This window comes from Trachemys scripta, chromosome 1, assembly GCF_013100865.1.
Source record: "Trachemys scripta elegans isolate TJP31775 chromosome 1, CAS_Tse_1.0, whole genome shotgun sequence".
In the NCBI taxonomy this organism is placed as follows: Eukaryota; Metazoa; Chordata; order Testudines; family Emydidae; genus Trachemys; species Trachemys scripta.
In genome coordinates, this window is record NC_048298.1 from 90,756,247 (window position 1) to 90,775,194 (window position 18,948).

General features: G+C 48.6%; 1 protein-coding gene and 1 long non-coding RNA gene across 3 annotated transcripts in view; one reads left to right on the plus strand and one right to left on the minus strand.

The window, feature by feature from the left end:
• Positions 1 to 9,914, minus strand: part of MGAT3 (beta-1,4-mannosyl-glycoprotein 4-beta-N-acetylglucosaminyltransferase) — a 38,212-nt gene extending 28,298 nt beyond the window's left edge. For both annotated transcript variants that reach the window (XM_034776189.1, XM_034776179.1), the window contains exon 1: positions 9,223 to 9,914. The gene's annotated coding sequence lies outside the window, so the exon portion shown is untranslated. The remainder of the gene's footprint in view (positions 1 to 9,222) is intronic.
• Positions 9,915 to 10,301: 387 nt separating this feature from the next.
• Positions 10,302 to 16,631, plus strand: LOC117880232. Its single transcript, XR_004646498.1, has 3 exons — positions 10,302 to 10,442; positions 13,490 to 13,592; positions 15,499 to 16,631. It is a non-coding gene; the product is annotated as an uncharacterized LOC117880232 (long non-coding RNA).
• Positions 16,632 to 18,948: the final 2,317 nt, after the last annotated feature.

An 18,948-nucleotide genomic window follows, 5' to 3' on the forward strand; every position in this document is an offset into this window, starting at 1 on the left:
CCCCCCCCCCCCCCCCTCCAATCCTCCCTCTCCTTCCTGACTGACCCCCCAGGACCCCTGCCCCCATTCAACCCATTCCCCGCCCTCTGACCGCCCCGCCCCCGCCCCCTGACCACCACCCCAAACTCCCCTGCCCTCTATCCAAACCCCCCTGCCCCCCGCTTCCTACCCCCTTATCGCATTGCTTGGAGCACCGGTAGGGTTACCATATTTAAAAAATAAAAAAAGAGGACACTCCACGGGGCCCTGGCCCCACTCCTTTCCCATCCCCGGCCCCACCCCAACTCCGCCCCTTCCCCAAAGTCCCCGCCCTAACTCTGCCCCCTCCCTTGAGTGCCCCGCATTCCCCCTCCTCCCTCCCAGCCACACGAAAAGGGCTGCCTGAGCGCTACCAGCTTCACGGTTTGCCGGGCAGCCCCCAGACCCTGCGCTCCTGGCAGACGCTTCCCCAGCGCAGCTGGAGCCCGGGAGGGGAAGCACCCAGCCAGGGGCGCAGGGTCTGGAGGCTGCCCAGCAAACCACGAAGTCGGTAGCGCTTGGGCTTCGGGCAGCCCCCATGTCTCCGGACCCTGCGCCCCTCGGGCACTTCCCCTCCCGGGCTCCGGCGGCTGTGCTCCTCCCCTGACTCTTCGGCTATGTTTAAAGCCGAGCTGCCCGAGCGCTACTGGCTTCGGGCAGCCCCCATGCCTCTGGACCCGGCGCCCCCCCCGGAGCCCGGGAGGGGAAGTGCTTGGCCGGCGGTATTTTTCCCGGACATGTTCGGCTTTTTGGCAATTCCCCCCAGACGGGGGTTTGATTACCAAAAAGCCGGACGTGTCCAGGAAAAACCGGACATATGGTAACCCTAAGCACTGGTGGCTGGCAGCGCAGCAGCCGCGCCGCCCAGCTGGAGCCAACCATGCACCGCACAGCACAGAGCACTGGGTCAGGCCGGGCTCTGCAGCTGCGCTGCCCCAGGAGCTCGCCGCCCAGAGCATTGCGCCGCTGAGGCTGCGGGGGAGGGTGAACAGCAGGGGAGGGGCCGGGGGCTAGCCTCCCAGGCCAGGAGCTAGCCTCCCGGGCCAGGAGCTCAGGGGCCAGGCAGGAGGGTCCCGCGGGCTGGATGTGGCCCACGGGCCATAGTTTGCCCACCTCTGGCCTAGCTTGTGTGCCTTGTCCTATACTGAGGTGGCCACCTGCAGGGGTAAGACAGTAATTCTGCTGCCATGGCCCATGAGGGGGTCCCCCGCAACTAGTTGTAATGGTGATATTTGTGATGTGAGCTCCTGTTCACTGGGAACACGACTGATACTTCCCTAAGTCATTTCATACTGGCCACTGAGCAACCCTGAGAACTTTCAGACACTACCTGTGTGGTTTGCTGTGTTGGTCCCAGAATATTAGAGACACAAAGTGAGTGAGGTCCAGTAAAAGATATTATGTGTCACCAACTTAGATTCTATCAGAGAGAGAGACATGAATCTAAAGTCTGCTGTATCATGAAGGTAAACTGCCTAGGGAGGCTGTGGAATCTCCATCACTGGAGATTTTTAAGAGCAAGTTAGACAAACACCTGTCAGGGATGCTCTAGAGGATACCTAGTCCTGCCACAAGTGTAGGGGACTGGACTAGAAGATCTCTCAAGGTCCCTTCCAGTCCTACGATTCTATGAACTGCCAAGGCAGGAAACACTCTGGTGGGCCAGCAACTGCTTTCAGGATTGTGAATTTATTCATACCCTGGCCTTGGACTAGCAATCAGAATTTTTAAGATAGCAACTCTTGCTTCCCCCCACAATTGGACCCCAAATCTGGCCTAGGGCAACCTCCCTCTGCTAGGGGTAAGAAGGGAATTTAGTCTATATATTCTATCCCAAGCTTCATCTTGTTCTGCTATTACATATACACAGCTCCCACCCCATCCCTTGTCCCCAGAATGCTTTGCAGCACAGCATGCCTGAGCTAGGATAGGAGTCCTGGATGAGCTCTGCTGGAGAGTTCTTTCAATGTTTTCGCTGCTGCAGAGACAGATAGGAATACAAGCACAGTCAGAGAAAAAAGCCACGTTGCTGCCTCATCACTGAGCAATAATTTCCTGTGCAGGATGGAAGCTACGTCCAGCATTTACAGGAAACTAGAAGACTGTTCCATTGCACAATTGCACTACGAATTATTCAGAAGGCTGTTAAATTATGCAAAAGCAATCCCATCATTCCCCGGGCCATGCTGAATGCAGGTGCGGTCACTCATAGCTTCAGAAACTGCTGTTAGACAAGGATTCACTTCTGTATATGGATAGTATGTATCTGAGCATGCACAGACAAATCTGCAGTCATGCATGCAGCAAACAGCAGGAGGATGGCAGAGGTGGCAAACTTCTCCCCATCCCCAAAATGTTCAGAGAATCTCAATATTAACACCTGGGGTTTAGGGAGCAGATAGCGTCTCTTTGGAGCCCAGGTATGATGGCATCTCTTTTCCTTATCTGCAAACCTGCACTGAACAGTAGGAGAGCTAGCAGGAGGTCCCAGTTTGTTTGGGCCTGGCGCTCGGAGGAGGAAATTGGAAAATGAAGGGGTCAGCTGGGCATATTCACGCTGGAGGCAATGGAGTAGGGACCCAGAAGGAAATGGGAGAGGCAGAGCAGCATGTAGAGTGGGGAGGACTGTCTGAAGGCAGGAGGTGTATCTTCTACTCCCCTCCCCGCAGCAAACCTCCACCTACAGGAATGCATACATCGTGGGGAAATGTTGGGCAGGGACAAGGAAATGTTCTCTCAAGCAATAGGGTCATTAAATAACCAAGATGATTCATAATGTTCCCTTCAAGGCACACAGGTATCAAGGCTTATCCTAAAAGGGAAGGATGAGATGCCTGACACCCTCAATGTTTTCATTCTTTCCCACGGTGAGCTCCTTGAGGGCAGGATCTGGGTCTCCTCTTACTCTGTGCAGCACCAAGCCCGCTGTCATTACCACAAATGCTATGCTCAGCCTCCCGCCAAAGAACTGCCCTTCCTGGAACCCAAAGTCCCAGAGGATCCAAGATTCCTCCACCCCAAAATACTCAGTCTCTATGAACTACTTCCTCTCACCTGCTGCCCAGCTGAATGCCTCACTGTTGGCGGTGGTGGGAGAGAAACAAAAAGCACTGCCCTAACCCTCTCTTCTGCCTTGAACTATGCAGCATACCTTTGGCTCCTCGCTCAAAGGGACCAGCATCCAAAGGAGAGTCTCCTTTTCATTCTTCTCTCTCAGGCCTGCTGTCCCTCTCGCTTGCAGCTCAATTCCAATATCTTTAATGCCACAATAAGATATCAGAATGTGGCCAGAGTCAGCACAACAAGTGTCTGCATAGATCACAGGTTTCACAGAAGCAAGAAGGTTTCTGAAGCATGTCTAATTTGCATTTTTGCTCTGTGCATCTCAAATGTTCTTGCTGAGGTTTACAAAACTGGCATTATGAAAAGAAAAAGTCTAATTAAAGTTACTCCGCAGCTCCAAATACATTCAGGGTTCTGATTCCAACCCCTCTAGTCCTGGCCTAGCCTGTAGGGATTTACATACTTCGAAAAAATAGCACTGATGGGGAAGCCAATATGGGGGAACGGATCTGGTGATAGGTGAGGGCAGGCCATGGGGAGGGGAGGTGTATGGAATCTCAATCTGGCAAAACCATTCAGAATCAACACAGCAGCACTGATCCTGCAAATATCCTCTGGGACACTGATGAAACCATTCATGAGGAAGCAGTCAGGACCAGTGAGTTTTATTCCTCACTCTGCTACCAACACTACCTGTGAGAGACTTTAGGCAAGTCACTAACTTTGTGCCTCAGTTCCCTCTGTTGTAAAATAGGGATAACAAAACTGTCTCACAGGACTTATTTACCTTAATTAATCAGAGGCAGGTGAGTATCTTAGTAATTGAGGCTAAACTAGTTAATGCTTGTACAGCCCTTTGAGATCATGAGGTGAAACTTGCCACAGAAGTGCAAAGTATTGTGATGATTATTACAAAGGACACCTGGGTGCTTCCCCAATCACCTTTTCCTCCTGGACAGTCACCCCTCCCCACCTCCAACCAAAGCTAGTATGACAAGAAGTGTCCTTCCACGCTAGGGCAGGGGGGCTGCTGTAGAAAGAAGTAAGGTGCTCAGATACCACAGTGATGGGTATCAGAGAAGATCCTAGGCAGACAGATACATGGTGGGGTACCTCTTAGCCCAGAGCCAGCCAAGGAAGAAAGCAACTGGTTAATTGGGCTCCCCATACTGCTGATCACAGAAGGTGAACCTCCTTGTGTGCAGAGTCAGCTCCCTCAGCAGGAAGTCCTGCATCAGTGGCTGATCCCACCCTGGAGTGGGGTGGCTGTTTAGTGCATTACCCAGATAAAACAAACCCCTCTCCACCCACAGGGAAACTGATTCTCCTCATGCTGATTTCCTCTGCCTGACCAAGGCTATATATTTTAGTGGGGAGACAGCAAAGGAAAAGCCAGGACTAGAGTGCTGTGCCTCCTCCTGGGAGGGTACTCAATTGGGCAAGTGTCTGGGCAAAATTATCCCCTTTGCTTCAGGGCGGAGGGGTGGGGGTTGCAGCCAAAGAGGCACCTGTTGCTCTCAGGAAAGGCTTGAGGGAAACAAAGGGTTAGCATTGCAAAGGGGTATCAGGGAGTCTGGTGAAATCTGTGGAGTAAAGGTCCTGCTTCCGGAGAGCTGCAGCCAGAGTCCAGTGGGTGGGGGCAGAAATCCAGTTCTATTTTCTCAGGGAATGCATCACTACACCACAATTCCAACACAACCCCATCTCCTTCTGCCATAGGGAGGGGGCCCGTCACAGCTCTATCAACCACTGCTCTTCTGGTCCTGAGCTGCTACACAGCTCTGCCAATGCACCACAATCCCGGCGTGCAGCACCTCCTCCTACAGGCACTCTCACGCCGCTCTCTGTCAATGCACCACAACCCTAAACTGGAACGCTGCCCATGATTCCATTGTAACCCCTCCATGCCGTTCTGTCAGTGTTCCTCAGCACTGCCTGCTGGTCCCATCGGAGGGGGACTCCTTCCCCACCCCATGCTGAATGGTTCTGTCAGTGCCACCCGCCTCCAAAGTGAATGCCGGATGGAAAACATTTAGCACACACCTGCATAGCTAGCTGCATTGCACACGCCCCCACCCCCATAGTCCCTGACTTCAGATTAACCCTCTCATTGCTAAATGCACCCTGCTGAGCCCCCAACCATTTGGAGACTGCACCCTGTCAGCAGGATGAATAGTGCCAGCGATGAGCTGAGGGGCCAGCCAAGCTGGGGGTGGAGAGGGGCTCGCCTATCCCCCACTACATGCAGTGACCTCAGGAAGCTCGAAATATAGACAGGCCCTTTGAGGCACCTAGACTGATTCAGAGAAATTACCCAGGTTCCTGCACCAGTTGGTAATTCACGATCTTCCCCTTCGCTTCCTGCCCTGGAGTTAATGTCAGCTGTACCAGTCTTCTTCAGCGCTATCTCCTCCTCCTCCTCCAGCCACATCCCTTTCTGATTGGGTCACTGATTCCAACAAAGTACAAAGGGCTCATTTCAGAGCAAAGAACCCCATTTCCAATCTAACCAGCCTTGGTGAATGCTGGCACAAGCTCCCTCGCCCTGCCCAGCGCCACCACACTCCCTTTTCCCTCCCTCTGCTCTGATGCGGGGGAGAAGACAGACATCATTTGGGGAGGGGAGGAAGGAAGGTGCACTTATCTTAAAGTTGCTATTCTCAGAATAGCAAGAAATCCAGGCACAGGGTGCGGAGAAGCCTACCCCAATGCAGAGTTTATTGCCTGGCTAACAAATTAATGCAGGAGTGGGAGAGAGAAAGAGAGAGTTGCGTGTACCAGTGTGTGCTTCACACACTGCCTATGCACAACTACACTTTTATACACAATTGTGAACACGTGCTGTACGCTCAGCCACACGGAGACACCACGTGGGCTTGCAGACTTAAACCATACATACAAATGCACACCCTGAACATGAAAACACACTGTAAATGCATGCATTATTGGACACTCCAGTCTTTGCCCAGATATACCTGCCCCAGGCACACAATACACACCCAGACATGCATAAAGGCACAATGCATGCACCCACTACTCAAACAGGCACAAGTGCTCACAAAAACACAATACGCACACGCACGCACAATGCACAATGAACGCACCACACACGCACAATGAACACAAACCTCACATGTACACTGTCCACACAAATGACCAGTCCAGTCACACAAACCCATGCACACCTGGCTAGTGATAGGTATCCACTGACTCTGCAGCCACAGGGAAGATTCAGTTCCACAGGGATCTTCAGAAGAAGTGTCACAAAGTTGGTGTAGTTTTCACAGTCCTGGGCAGGGCACAAAGGCCCCTATTTCAAAACTCCTGGCAGAGCCCGAATGACTGTGGGCCTGCCCTGAACACACACATACACACACACACCGTTCCCCAGTTTAGACCAACTCTTCTTGATTGCATTGCTCAGAAAGTCACTTCATACAGCACAGGGAACTATTTCTTCTTCCAACCTTACTGACATTTGCTGTGAGGAAGAGGCCACGGCTCAGCTTTGAAACTGCAGTCAAAATGGCCCAAAGTGCAACTAGGTCACCACATTAGGAGCCGGCCTTCAGGCATTCACCTGCCCCAGGTCAGGATCTCTCACCTCTATTGGTGATGGGCATTCCGTCTCCAGCAGGGTCTCTTGTACATCCAAAGGATTAACACCCAGCTATGCAGGTACAGCAGAGCATCCTTGCAGGAGGGAGTCTCACACCTGCAGCTGATTTCCCTTCACTACTGCAAAACCATCTCAGGGTGGAGAGGCAGAACCAAAGATTGGAGCAGGAACTCTGTGATGCCCAGCCGTTAGACTCAAGGTTTCATTCCCTGTCTGTTGTTTATAAGGACAGGGATTACTTTCATGCCTAAAGGATGTTTGTAAGGATGTAAAGGAGGGGAAAATCAGGGGATCCCCAGAAACAGACCCAGAGGACTGCTTTTGTCTAATCCTGGTTTAAAAATATGTCCCCACACTCACTATTTTCTGTTTCAGGAGTGGGGACTCTGGAGGTGAGCTCTTGAGTGAGGTTTCCATTGGTTTGAGCTCCCCTCACAGGATGTGGGTCTCAGCTGTCTTGAGCTCTGATTTTGGGTCCTAGGTTGCCTTGAGCTCTGCTCTTAGAAGCTGGTAGTGATTCAGGCTCCATCCACAGGGAATTACAAGTGATTTTTCTTGGGGGATGGGAGAGGTGCTCAGAGTTGACTCAAGCACCAGTTTTGAGGGAGGGACTCAGATAACACGAACTCTTGTTGGGGTGGGGAGGGGAGTTCCAGCTAAAGTGACTTCAGCCCCATTCCTGAAGATGGGGATTTGTGATGACTCAAGCTCTGCAGTCCAGGGTGGGAGTCTATGATGACTGGAGATCTGCTCACAGGACTGGGCGGTTCCTGGTGATTCAAGCGATGCTCCTAGCAGCAGTAGTAGTGGGTGTTTGGGGTGATTTGAATTCACGCTCTGGTGTTTGCTCTGGGTTTGCTGGTGACCGGAGTGCCATTCCTTGAAGGGGAGTCTCAGTGACCAAAGCTTTGCTCCTTTTGGGGTCAGTTTTCCTAATGACTCAAGCTCCGCTCCCAAGGGGGAGATCCTGGTAACCTGAGTTCTGCTCTGGGAGATGTGGAAGGACTTTCTGGTGACCCAAGTTCTGCTCTCGAGTGTTGTCACCAGAAACCCCTTGATAAAAACACAGTCTGACAGAGCTCAGTACTGTCTCCCTCCCTCCTGCTTTGCCCCTCTTTCTGTCTCATCTCTGCGAGCTGTCTCAGCAGGTCTGCAGCTGCAGCACACTCTGTCCCCCATCACCTTTGTCGAGCTTGTGTGGAGAAACAGATCTCGCGATGGTAAAATTGCACACACACACATACACTGCTTTACAACAAATATAGAGATATTTATAGCTAACAAATCCCCAGGCATTACCAGCAGCCCTATAGAATTGGGGAGGGACTCAGAGCCCACGTCCCTTCGTGCTCAGCCCTTGATGGGGGATTATATCAATCTGACATGGGGACTGAGGGGAGTCAATGTTTGATTATCTATTTTTTATATTCCTTCCCATCCCCCGCACATATACTCCTTTTCCTCCCTAGAGCATGCTGCAGGGCTGGCACACATGCACAGTCAGTACCCTCCTGGCACAGAGAGCACGGGCAGCAGATGGGCCTCCTGCTGCAATGCCTGGGCTGCAGGCTCCCCTCCTCACTTGGTGTGGCTGTGTTTTGTGGGGGTGGCAGAGAGATGGCTAAGGGAGTTGTGACATATTCTTCTGTCTCCCCATCACTGACACTTTGTTGCGTGGGATTATCGGGTATTTGAGGGGGAAGCATCTTTCTCGCTGACAGCCTATATAAGACATTTTCACTGTACATTCTTGCAGACACAGGTTGCTTTGCTTCTATGGATGCTTTGGGGGAGGGGGGCCTGCGATTTCCTCCTTCACCTTGCAGAAGCTACAGCTGTTCTTGGGGTAGGGGCTGTAGGACACTCATATAAAGGGAAAGAAAATGAAAGACTAAAAGCTGAGCAAGAGGGATTGTAAAGCCCTCACCTCCACCCCGGGACTCCTGCATAGGTAGTGAGGCGGGAGCAGGGATGCTGGAACTAGGAGCTGGCCCAATTTGGACAGAGACTAGGCCAGTTGTAACCTCCCAGCCCCCATGTGAACAAATAACTTCCCAGCCCCTTTCCCTCTGCTCTAAATTGCTCATTTTTCAAGATCAGCCCTTTAAACTTTCCCCCCACCTCCTGCCAACACATACGCACAAGGGGGGTAGGGGCAGATTGGGGGTGGGTGCGGGGGCCAAAGGGGATGCAGGAGCGGTCAGGAGGAGAGGGGAAGGGTGATAGGGGAAGGGTGAAAGGAGGGAGGAGAGGAGAGGGAGCAGGGAAGAGGGTACAGGAGGGAAGGGATGACAAGGGGAACGAGGGGAAGGCGGGATGGGGAAGGAGAGGGATGTAGGAGAAGGTGATAGGGCAGATGAGGAGAGCGAAAACGGGAGGACGGATGCTGGGGAAAGGGGAGAGGAGAGGGCAGCTAGGAGGGGGGAGGATGGTGGGCATGAGAAGGAGAGGCGGTGGGATGCACCGGGAGGCCGGGGGTGGTTAGGAGTGGGGGGAGGAGACGGGGGGCGTCTGTCACTCACCCATCGCCCCCCTTTGCTGGCTCTCAGCAGCGGCGGCGGCGGCTCTTCTGTTTCCTGGGCCCCCGGCGGGGAGATGCTGGGATCCGCGGCAGCCTCTCGCCCCATCCCTGGTTCCAGCAGCCGCCCCCCGGCATGGCTCAGCCCCAGCCTCCCTCCCTCGCTGCTCCGATCGCGGCGCCCCTGCCACCCGCCACCCCCAGCGGCAGCCGCTTCTCTGCGCAGGGGGCAGCCCAGGAAAAGCAGGAGGACGCGCGCGGGGGGAGGGCGGGAGGGTGCGCTGGTTGGGGCGGGGGAAGCTGAGCGGGGATGGGAGAGCAGAGGAAGCCAGCAGCGGCCAGCCAAGAAAATAAAATGAATAATAATAACAACACCCCTCCCCCCCCCGGCCCCTGAACCAGTCCCGCGGCCAAAGGGAGGGATCCGAGCCCTAGCGCGCCGCAGAGATCAGCTTGGGAAGAGTGTCTCTCCTTCCCTCTGCTGGCAACATTTGGCAGGTCTGTGCTGTCTGCAGCAAGTCATTCAAAGCCGTGTGTGTGTGTGTGTGTGTGTGTGTGCGTGCGTCCATCAGCTCAGCACTCTGCCCACAGGGCTCCCGCTCCCCCAAATCTAGCACCAAAAACATCATCCAACCCGCTTCCCCACTCCTCTTCAAAGATAAGCCCTCCTCCCTCTCCGCCGCCCCGAAGGGTGTGAAGACCAGATCATGGTGGTGGAATGAAGTCACCCAGGCACGATCATCACCAGCACACACAGCCCTTGAGCTGGAGGGGGCGCGGGGGGGCTGGAGATTAAAACTACAGGTAGTGGCAGCTCCTTGGGTGGGTGGTTTTGCGTTTGAACAAAGCCCTCCCACTCCTAGCAATCGGAGAGAGCTTTGCGCTGTCTCTGCTCCCTTCTCCCTCTGCAATGGAAGGGAATACAAAGGAATGCCTTGTGTTTGGAACTGCGGGGTGAGGGAGAGAAGAAAGAGGAGGGAGGGGTGGAAGGAGGAGACTGATGGGTGGGCTTTGGGGAGTGCCTTAAATGAGCAGCCATTAGTACAAGCCGAAAGAATACACCAAGCACAACCCCCAAGAAAAGGGATTGGGGCGATGGGGGCAGCAGCTGTCTCAGGGCACCTGCCTGCACCTGGAATATACAATAGGGAACCATCTGGTACTGATAGGGGGCGAGGAAGGAGTATGCAATGACCTAGTAGGGCTTCACCAACTCTAAATGCAGTGAGTATGCATTACTTGTTTTGCAGTAGCACCTACAAGGCCCAGGCAGGAATCAGGGTTGCATAGTGCTGGACATTGTGCATATAAACAATGAAAAGAGAGTCCTGGTCCCCAAGGAATTGCTAACCTAAATAGAATCCATGAAACACAGATCATGCCAACAATTTTCCATGCAGTATAATAATACTCTCTGCTTTTAAGGCATCCTCCTTTTATAGGTCCATAACGAATTAGGTCTCTCCCCAGGCCTGTAAGGAGGTTATTATCATCATATACTGTATTATTATTTCCATTTTATAGAGGGGTAAGATGAAACACAGATAAGCTAATGGACTTGGCCAACCATAAACAAGAAGTTTATGACAAATTTAACATGCTTTGCTGACTTGCAGTCTTGTGATTTAAACACAAGATTCTGCTTCCTCTACTTTTTTCTCCCTTGTCATGGTGACTTTGGGGGGGGGGCAAAAAACCCCCAAAAAGCAGAATGTAAGAATGTAATCTTGCCTCTTAAAAATAGTTAAAGGTCAGGTGAAAGTGAACTTGGGAGAAAACAAGGGCACATTCTTCCTCTATGGTTTTACATTACTTTAGATAAACAGTACCTGAAAAACAAAACAAGGCACTCATATCAAACACCCTCCTTATTGTTAAAGGGGTGGGGGGAAGTGTTGAAAAAAAAGACAGAGAGGGCGAGAGGAGGCTAACCCTGCTCCTGTTTTCTTGGGAAGTTACTAAATAGCACGCTGATAAATGCACATAGATAGATAAAAAACCCATGAGCCAATTTTGTTCTGATGATAAATAAGAGTGTCTTTTTATGGAACATCCTTCATATCCAGCATCACAAAATGCTTCCCAGAGAAATGCAGTTAAGAGCCAGAGATTTAAAGGCAAGATCTAGAGAGTCTCAGATTGCAGATAGATAAATGGACAATGTAAGTGAAAGGTGACAACACCACCCACCCAACTGTGGTGATTACAGTAAACAGATGCAAATGAAACTTCAATTTAAAGGTGCTTTTACAATTTTACAAAAAAGAGAAAAAGAAAGAGAAATGTTACAAAAGAGAAAGGGAGAAGGTGAGCTCTAGGAATTAGAACTGCATTTAGGTAATATTTATGATTATATATAAAATTATTTAGGTAATACTGTGGCAGAATACAATGCCATATTGACACAAATCTTCCAGAATATTAAAACTCTTCATCACAAAGTGGATGAGCTGAAAAACAAGGAGCCTTTGCTTAGAGGGAATACTTGAAGTGGGGGAGGCAAACAAAAAAACCCACACCATAAAAAACCCTCCATCTGGAAATATGCTGCTTCATGTTAAGTGAATTGGTGCTGCTGAAAGGTGCTGGGTTGACAGGTCTTGTGGCTGGAATCTCTGGGTGAGACCCTGAAGCGATGGTGGTAAATTGAAGTCATTCTATTGACTGAGGATTTGATCCTTCATGCACAGCACAGATACATCATGGGTAGCAGGAGTGCAAGCTTTCTACACATATGGATTCTGAGCTAAGAACTTCAGCCTTTGGTTTGGAGGAATCACCTCTAGGAAGGCAGAGGGGAGTCAGTTTTCATGGTCCTTTCATTTAATCCTCGATTGCTCTTTTGCTAAAAAGTGATACCGGTTAGTCCTGCTCGTGTTGGTGATTTCAACTATGCAAAATCCCAGTAGAAATGGACAGAGAGCACAAATTCATTTCACATGGGCATTCACTGCCTATCAGATGGTGGCATTCATGGGTTACTATTAACTTCGGGATAGACTGCAACAGACAACCTGCAGGTGTAAGGCTCCGTGTCTCATCCCCAATCGGCAGAGCCATCCAACCCCAAACTTTTCTGTGTTGGATGGCTGTGATTGGTGGTGGGGAAAATTGATGGATCCCATCAGAAGGGCATAAATGAAGTGATGCCTTGACACTCATGCTCGCATGACAGCAGCATCAGAAACTGTTTTGGAGACTGTGCGCAGCATGCAGAACTCTATCCTCTGACTGGCTGAAGAAGATCAACAATGTACAGAACAAGACTACTTTCCAGACTACATAGCCACACTACTCATGAGATTACAAACTTTTATGGACATTAAAGCCAGCCACAACATTTGAGACAGAAATATGTCCTATTGCATCCGGAAAGGCTGTGGGTGGGGTGTGTGGTTCAGGTGTTTGTTTAAAATCTCCTGAAGAGAGAAAAGGCTGAGTCAGATTCTGTTACCTTTAACTCACATTCAGCAGGACCTTATTCAGAAATTCATGTGGTCCCAGGCTCCTAGTAACCATTCCCTCATAATCACTAGACTATCTATCTATGGCACTTATCTGGTCCCCATTACCAGACAGTCTGAGTGCCTCACAATCTGAAATGCATTTATCCTCACAATACCCCCTAGCTACTATCCCTGTTTTATATATGGGGTACTACAGCAGAGGAAATCTACATGGCTCGTTGAAGGTTGTAGTAGGAAGAGAGCCTGAGACATAAGCCACAGAGGCCTGATATAAGGCAGGACCCGCTCTCAGAATCTGGCAAGTACTGGGCTGAATATTGCAGAAATACACATTTCTAAGAAGTGCTAAACCCAGAGTACTCATGCAAACACATCTTGATATTAAGTGGAATCAGAACAGCCCGATATTAAGGATGATACATAACATTCCCCAAGGATAACAGGAACACACTGACCCCTTCTAAAAGATAAGGTCAGGATGACAGTTCGTAATAGAGATGTTTTGATGGACATGTACAAGGTGATGGGTGATAACTAGCAGTAGGGGCAGTAACTAAGTATGTCAGAGGCAGTACGTAACTTGCTTTTATCAGGGTATAAAGAGGTATCTCAGAGGGAGTATCTCTGGCCAGCCGAGGGGGGAAATGGAAAATCCCGCCATTCACTGAGCTGCGTCCATTGTCACTGGCATACATGTCTTAGTAACCTCGTAGAGTCTGCCAGGTGCTATATTACCGTGCTTCGTTGACAATAAACCTAGCCGGGTGCCTTTGCACCTTAACAAATCTTGTGATCATTGGACAGTTTACTTGAGGTCTGCTGTGCCGGCTGTCTGCGCAGAGCTGAGACAGCACACAGAGAGAACACACACACCTAACTACACTGGTGACCCCCGACTACTGATCTGGTAAGTAAGTAAGCTGTCCTCTGTAGGAAATGCGATCTAACATGACAGAAAACCCCTCATCTAACATGAGCTAGGAAACCCCCTTAACCCCTCCCTGAAAATCCCCACAAGAAACAAATTGGTAAAAAAAATTAGGTTGCATAGTAACTACAGATTGGGTAAACAAATTCCCTGGTAATACCAGTCAGACTTTGGGGTCAGTTCATGCCAGATTCTGTGAGCAGGTCCTGCCTCATACCAGGCCTCTGGGGCTTTTGTCCCAGGCTCTCTTCCTACTACAGTCAGGAAGTCGTAAAAGAGGAGAGAATTGTAAATAAGGAAGTCTCAGGCTAGGTCTACACTACCCGCCTGAATCGGCGGGTAGAAATCGACCTCTCGGGAATCGATTTATCGCGTCCCGTTGGGACGCGACAATCGATCCCCAAATCGACGCTCTTACTCCACCAGCGGAGGTGGGAGTAAGCGCCGTTGACAGGAAGCCGCAGAGGTCGATTATGCCACCGTCCTCACAGCGGGGTAAGTCGGCTGCGATACGTCGAATTCAGCTACGGTATTCACGTAGCTGAATTTGCGTATCTTAAATCGACTCCCCCCTGTAGTATAGATGTAGCCTCAGGCTAGTAATCTAATCACTGCACCATCCTTTCTCTCAAGATTTCCCCCTGTGCTTTACAGACCTTAGTCACAGATATGGTCTTTTCATTTTGACTGAGTGCTCCAGATCAGATGTGTGTCTTAACCCATAAGAAGGCCATACTGGGTCAGACTAAAGGTCCATCTAGCCCAATATCCTGTCTTCTGACAGTGGCCAATGCCAGGTGCTTCAGAGGGAATGAACAGAACAGGTAATCATCAAGTGATCCATTCATTGTCCCACATTTCCAGCTTCTAGTAAACAGAGGCTAGGGACACCATCCCTGCCCATCCTGGCTAATAGCCATTGATGGACCTATCCTCCATGAATTTATCTAGTTCTTTTTTGAACCCTGTTATAGTCTTAGCCTTCACAAAATCCTCTGGCAAGGAGTTCCACAGGTTGACTGTGCGTTGTGTGAAGAAAATACTTCCTTTTGTTTGTTTTAAACCTGCTGCCTATTAATTTCATTTGGTGACCCCTAGTTCTTGTGTTATATGAAGGGATAAATAACACTTCCTTATTTACTTTCTCCACACCAGTCATGATTTTATAGACCTCAATCATATCTCCCCTTAGTCATGTCTTTTCCGAACTGAAAAATCCCAGTCTTATTAATCTCTCCTCATACGGAAGCTGTTCCATACCCCTAATAATTTTTGTTGTCCTTTTCTGAACCTATCCCAATTCCAATATATCTTTTTTGAGATAGGGTGACTACATCTGCACGCAGTATTGAAGATGTGGGCATACCAGAGATTTATATAGAGGCAATATAATATTTTCTGTCTTATTATCTATCGCTTTCTTACTAATTCCTAACATTCTGTTCACTTTTTGACTCCTACTGCACATTGAGCGGATGTTTTCAGAGAACTATCCACAATGACTCCAAGATCTCTTTCTTGAGTGGTAACAGCTAATTTAGACCCCATCATTTTATATGTATAGTTGGGATTATGTTTTCCAATGTGTATTACTTTGCATTTACCAACATTGAAGTTCATCTGCCATTTTGTTGCCCAGTCACCCAGTTTTGTGAGATCCTTTTGTAGCTCTTCGCAGTCATCTTGGGATTTAACTATTTTGATTAATTTTGTATTGTCTGCAAATTTTGCCACCTCACTGTTTACCCCTTTTTCCAGATCATTTATGAATATGTTAAATAGGCCTGATCCCAGTACAGACCCCTGAGGGACACCACTATTTACCTCTCTCCATTCTGAAAACTGACCATTTATTCCTACCCTTTGTTTCCTATCTTTTAACCAGTTACCAGTCCATGAAAGGACCTTCCCTCTTATCCCATGACAACCCCCGTCTGCCCCTTCCTAGAGAGCAGAAGGTGATTTTCTTTGGGCTTGTCTACACTACCAGCCGGATCGACTGGCAGTGATCGATCCAGCGGTGGGGGGGGAGGGCTGTCGATTTATTGTGTCTAATATAGACGCGATAAATCGACTGCTGATCACTCTAGCGTCGACTCAACAAGAAGCGCAAGGGGAATCGATGGGAGAGCATCTCCCATCAACACACCGCAGTGAAGACACCGCAGTAAATAGATCTAAATATGTCGACTTCAGCTACCTTATTCACGTAGCTGAAGTTGCCTGAGATCGACAGCCCCCCCAGTGTAGACCAGCCCGTTCATCTCGAACGCACTGAGTAACAGCATAGCTAAATAAAGCAAATTCCCGACAGAAGTTTAAGCAAGCATTCACCATGTCTCCATCATTCTTTCAGGGCCTTCCTCTCTCTCCTGTTGTTAGCACTATAGCATTTCGGAGCCCCACCGCTGCTAGACATTGTCCATCTCTTCATCAGTGAGAGACACCTCCCACCCCCGGCCTGGTGCAAGTCTTTGAAGTAAAAATATTAACTTGCTTTTTTATATTAGCTGTGGAGACTGAGGGCCAATTCTGTGGCCCCACTCAGTTCCTTTTATGGTGCCAGAAGAATGCAAAAGTGATAGAACGGGGAATTGCCTGGTGGTGTAGGCCTAGCTGTCTCTATGGCATACCCTCTTCTCCTGCCACTGTTCCCCCCATGTAGGAGCATTTGAGAATGTGGCTGGTGTACACCGAACCCTAGTGATCAAAAGCTAATACTGCTGGTACAAGTTAGAGCAGCTTTGAGGCTCCCCCCCAAGATCAAGGGTGGAAAGCCACCTACCTCACCTGTGACACAGAGACTCCTTGGTAAAGGGTCCCCTGTTCTTTGCAAACAGATCATCTCAGATCTGACAAACTCACTACACCAAACACATGTATTGCAGGGTATTTATCCATAACAGGTAACTGTGACAGGTTACCCCCTTGTGGCTGCCAACTGATGAGCCAAGACTACTTCTGCCCCTGCTTTGGCTGCCAGCTTGGGACTCCAGCACCCTGCCTGGTTTGAGCCAGACTCGCTAGCCTGGTGCAAACCCAGACCCAGGTCTGAATCACATCCCCTAACAGCTGTAGGCTTAATTGAAAGCAGCTTAAGAAGTGTTCCTGTCTTTAACACTCAGATGTCCAACTCCCAATGGGGTCCAAACCCCAAATAAATCCATTTTACCCTGTATAAAGCTTATACAGGGTAAACTCATAAATTCGCCCTCCATAACACTGATAGAGAGATATGCACAGCTGTTTGCCCCACTCCCCAGGCATTTATACATACTCTGGGTTAATTAATAAGTAAAAAGTGATTGTATTAAATACAGAAAGTTGGATTTAAGTGGTTCCAAGAAACAGCAGACAGAACAAAGTGAATTACCAAGCAAAATAAAATAAAACACGCAAACCTATGCCTAATCCAGTAAGAAAACTGAATACAGATAAAATCTCACCCTCAGAGATGTTTCAATAAGCTTCTATCACAGACTGGATGCCTTCCTAGTCTGGGCACAATCCTTTCCCCTGGTACAGCCGTTGTTCCAGCTCAGGTGGTAGCTAGGGGATTTCTCATGGTTGCAGCCCCTTTTGTTCTGTTCCACCCACTTATATATCTTTTGCATAAGGTGGGAATCCTTTATCCCTCTCTGGATTCCCACCCTTCCTTCTCAATGGAAAAGTACCAGGTTAAAGATGGATTCCAGTTCAGGTGACATGATCACATGTCACTGTAAGACTTCATTACCCACTTGCTAGCACACATGTATACAGGAAGCCTTACAAGTAAAACAGAGCCATCTACAGATAATTGTCCTGGTTAATGGGAGCCATCAAGATTCCAAACCACCATTAATGGCTCACACTTTGCATAATTACAATAGGCCCTCAGTTATATTTCATATTTCTAGTTTCAGAGTGATACATTTATACAAATAGGATGACCTCACTCAGTAGATTATAAGCTTTGTAATGATACCTTACAAGGTACCTTTTGCATGAAGCATATTTTAGTTACATTATATTCACACTCATCAGAATACTTTCATAAAATCATATAGAGTGCAACTTCACAGTTACATGTAAGATATCTATAAAAAGCTTGTGACTTATCAAGACTCGTTATCATTGTGAGATGTATGGACAGGTAATATTTAAGGAATAATGTAACTATATGGACTTGGAATAATGGCTCCATAGTCTAGCCTTGCTCTTTCCCAAGACTTTCAATGGAAAATCATCAGACACAATTGCAAACAATCAAAAAAAAAAAAAAAAAAGGAACATTACAGCAGACAGAGAATCACCCTGCCTATGAATAAAGACAAAAGACTGTTTCAATATAACAGAGGGAGGAAAGAATCTGGATTCAGTCACTGAGGAAACATTTTGTGGAGCAGGGAGTGCTTTTTGTGAAAGTTTGGATCCTGGTTGCTCTGAAGCCAGCCAGCTCTGCAACAATCTGAACTTTGAAGGGCAAACTTACTTTATGATACAGGAAAAGTAATAATATGTGTAGGCCCTAGTTCATGCTTTATTATTTTGTTTTGTATTGTAACCCTTTCCCCCCCCCCCCCCATCACTCCCTCTTGTTTCTAGTAGAATCTATATCCAGTTTTAAACTAACCTTCTTTTGTTTTATTGCAAGTGCTGTCCCTGCTAGAGGAGTGGTGGTTTACAGTAAAACTAGTTAACTGGGTGTGATGTTATTGACCTAAACTGTGACCATACAGATCAGTTGCAAACACTGTTATATATTTGCAGCAAATATTGTACAAAGATTATTGTGTGAGGTGTTTATGAAGAGGTTATGATTTGCTGGTTATGATGATGCTATCTGTATGCGTGTACCATTTTTGTAGTTAAAGTTGTGAATATTGACTATGTACTTGTATCTCAATGTGTTTGATTCAAAATAGCATTAGTGAAGCATTTGGTCAGCTTCTTGAGAAAGGAAGTTGCAAATTAAGTGCCTAATCAAGAAACATTTAACTGAGAATGGACCTTGGGAGAAGTCTTCCTGGGAATGTTCAAGGTAGCATGTAAGCAATGGCTGCTACCTGTAAAGAACTGAGTCATGCAGGGACATGTGACTTGCCCACGTGACTCCAAACTCCATCTTACTATTGTGATTTTCCACAGTAAGAGCAAAGGGGTGTCCTTTCACAGGGCAGAGACTATAAAAGGCCCTGGAAACCCCTCTATTTCGTCTTCAATCCTGCTTCTTACTTCTGGAGGATCCTTGCTACAAACTGAAGCTCTGAACAAAGGACTGAATGACCCATCCCAGCTGTGGATGTAGTCCAGAGACTTGATCTGAACCTATAGTTTATTCCATCAGTGCTAT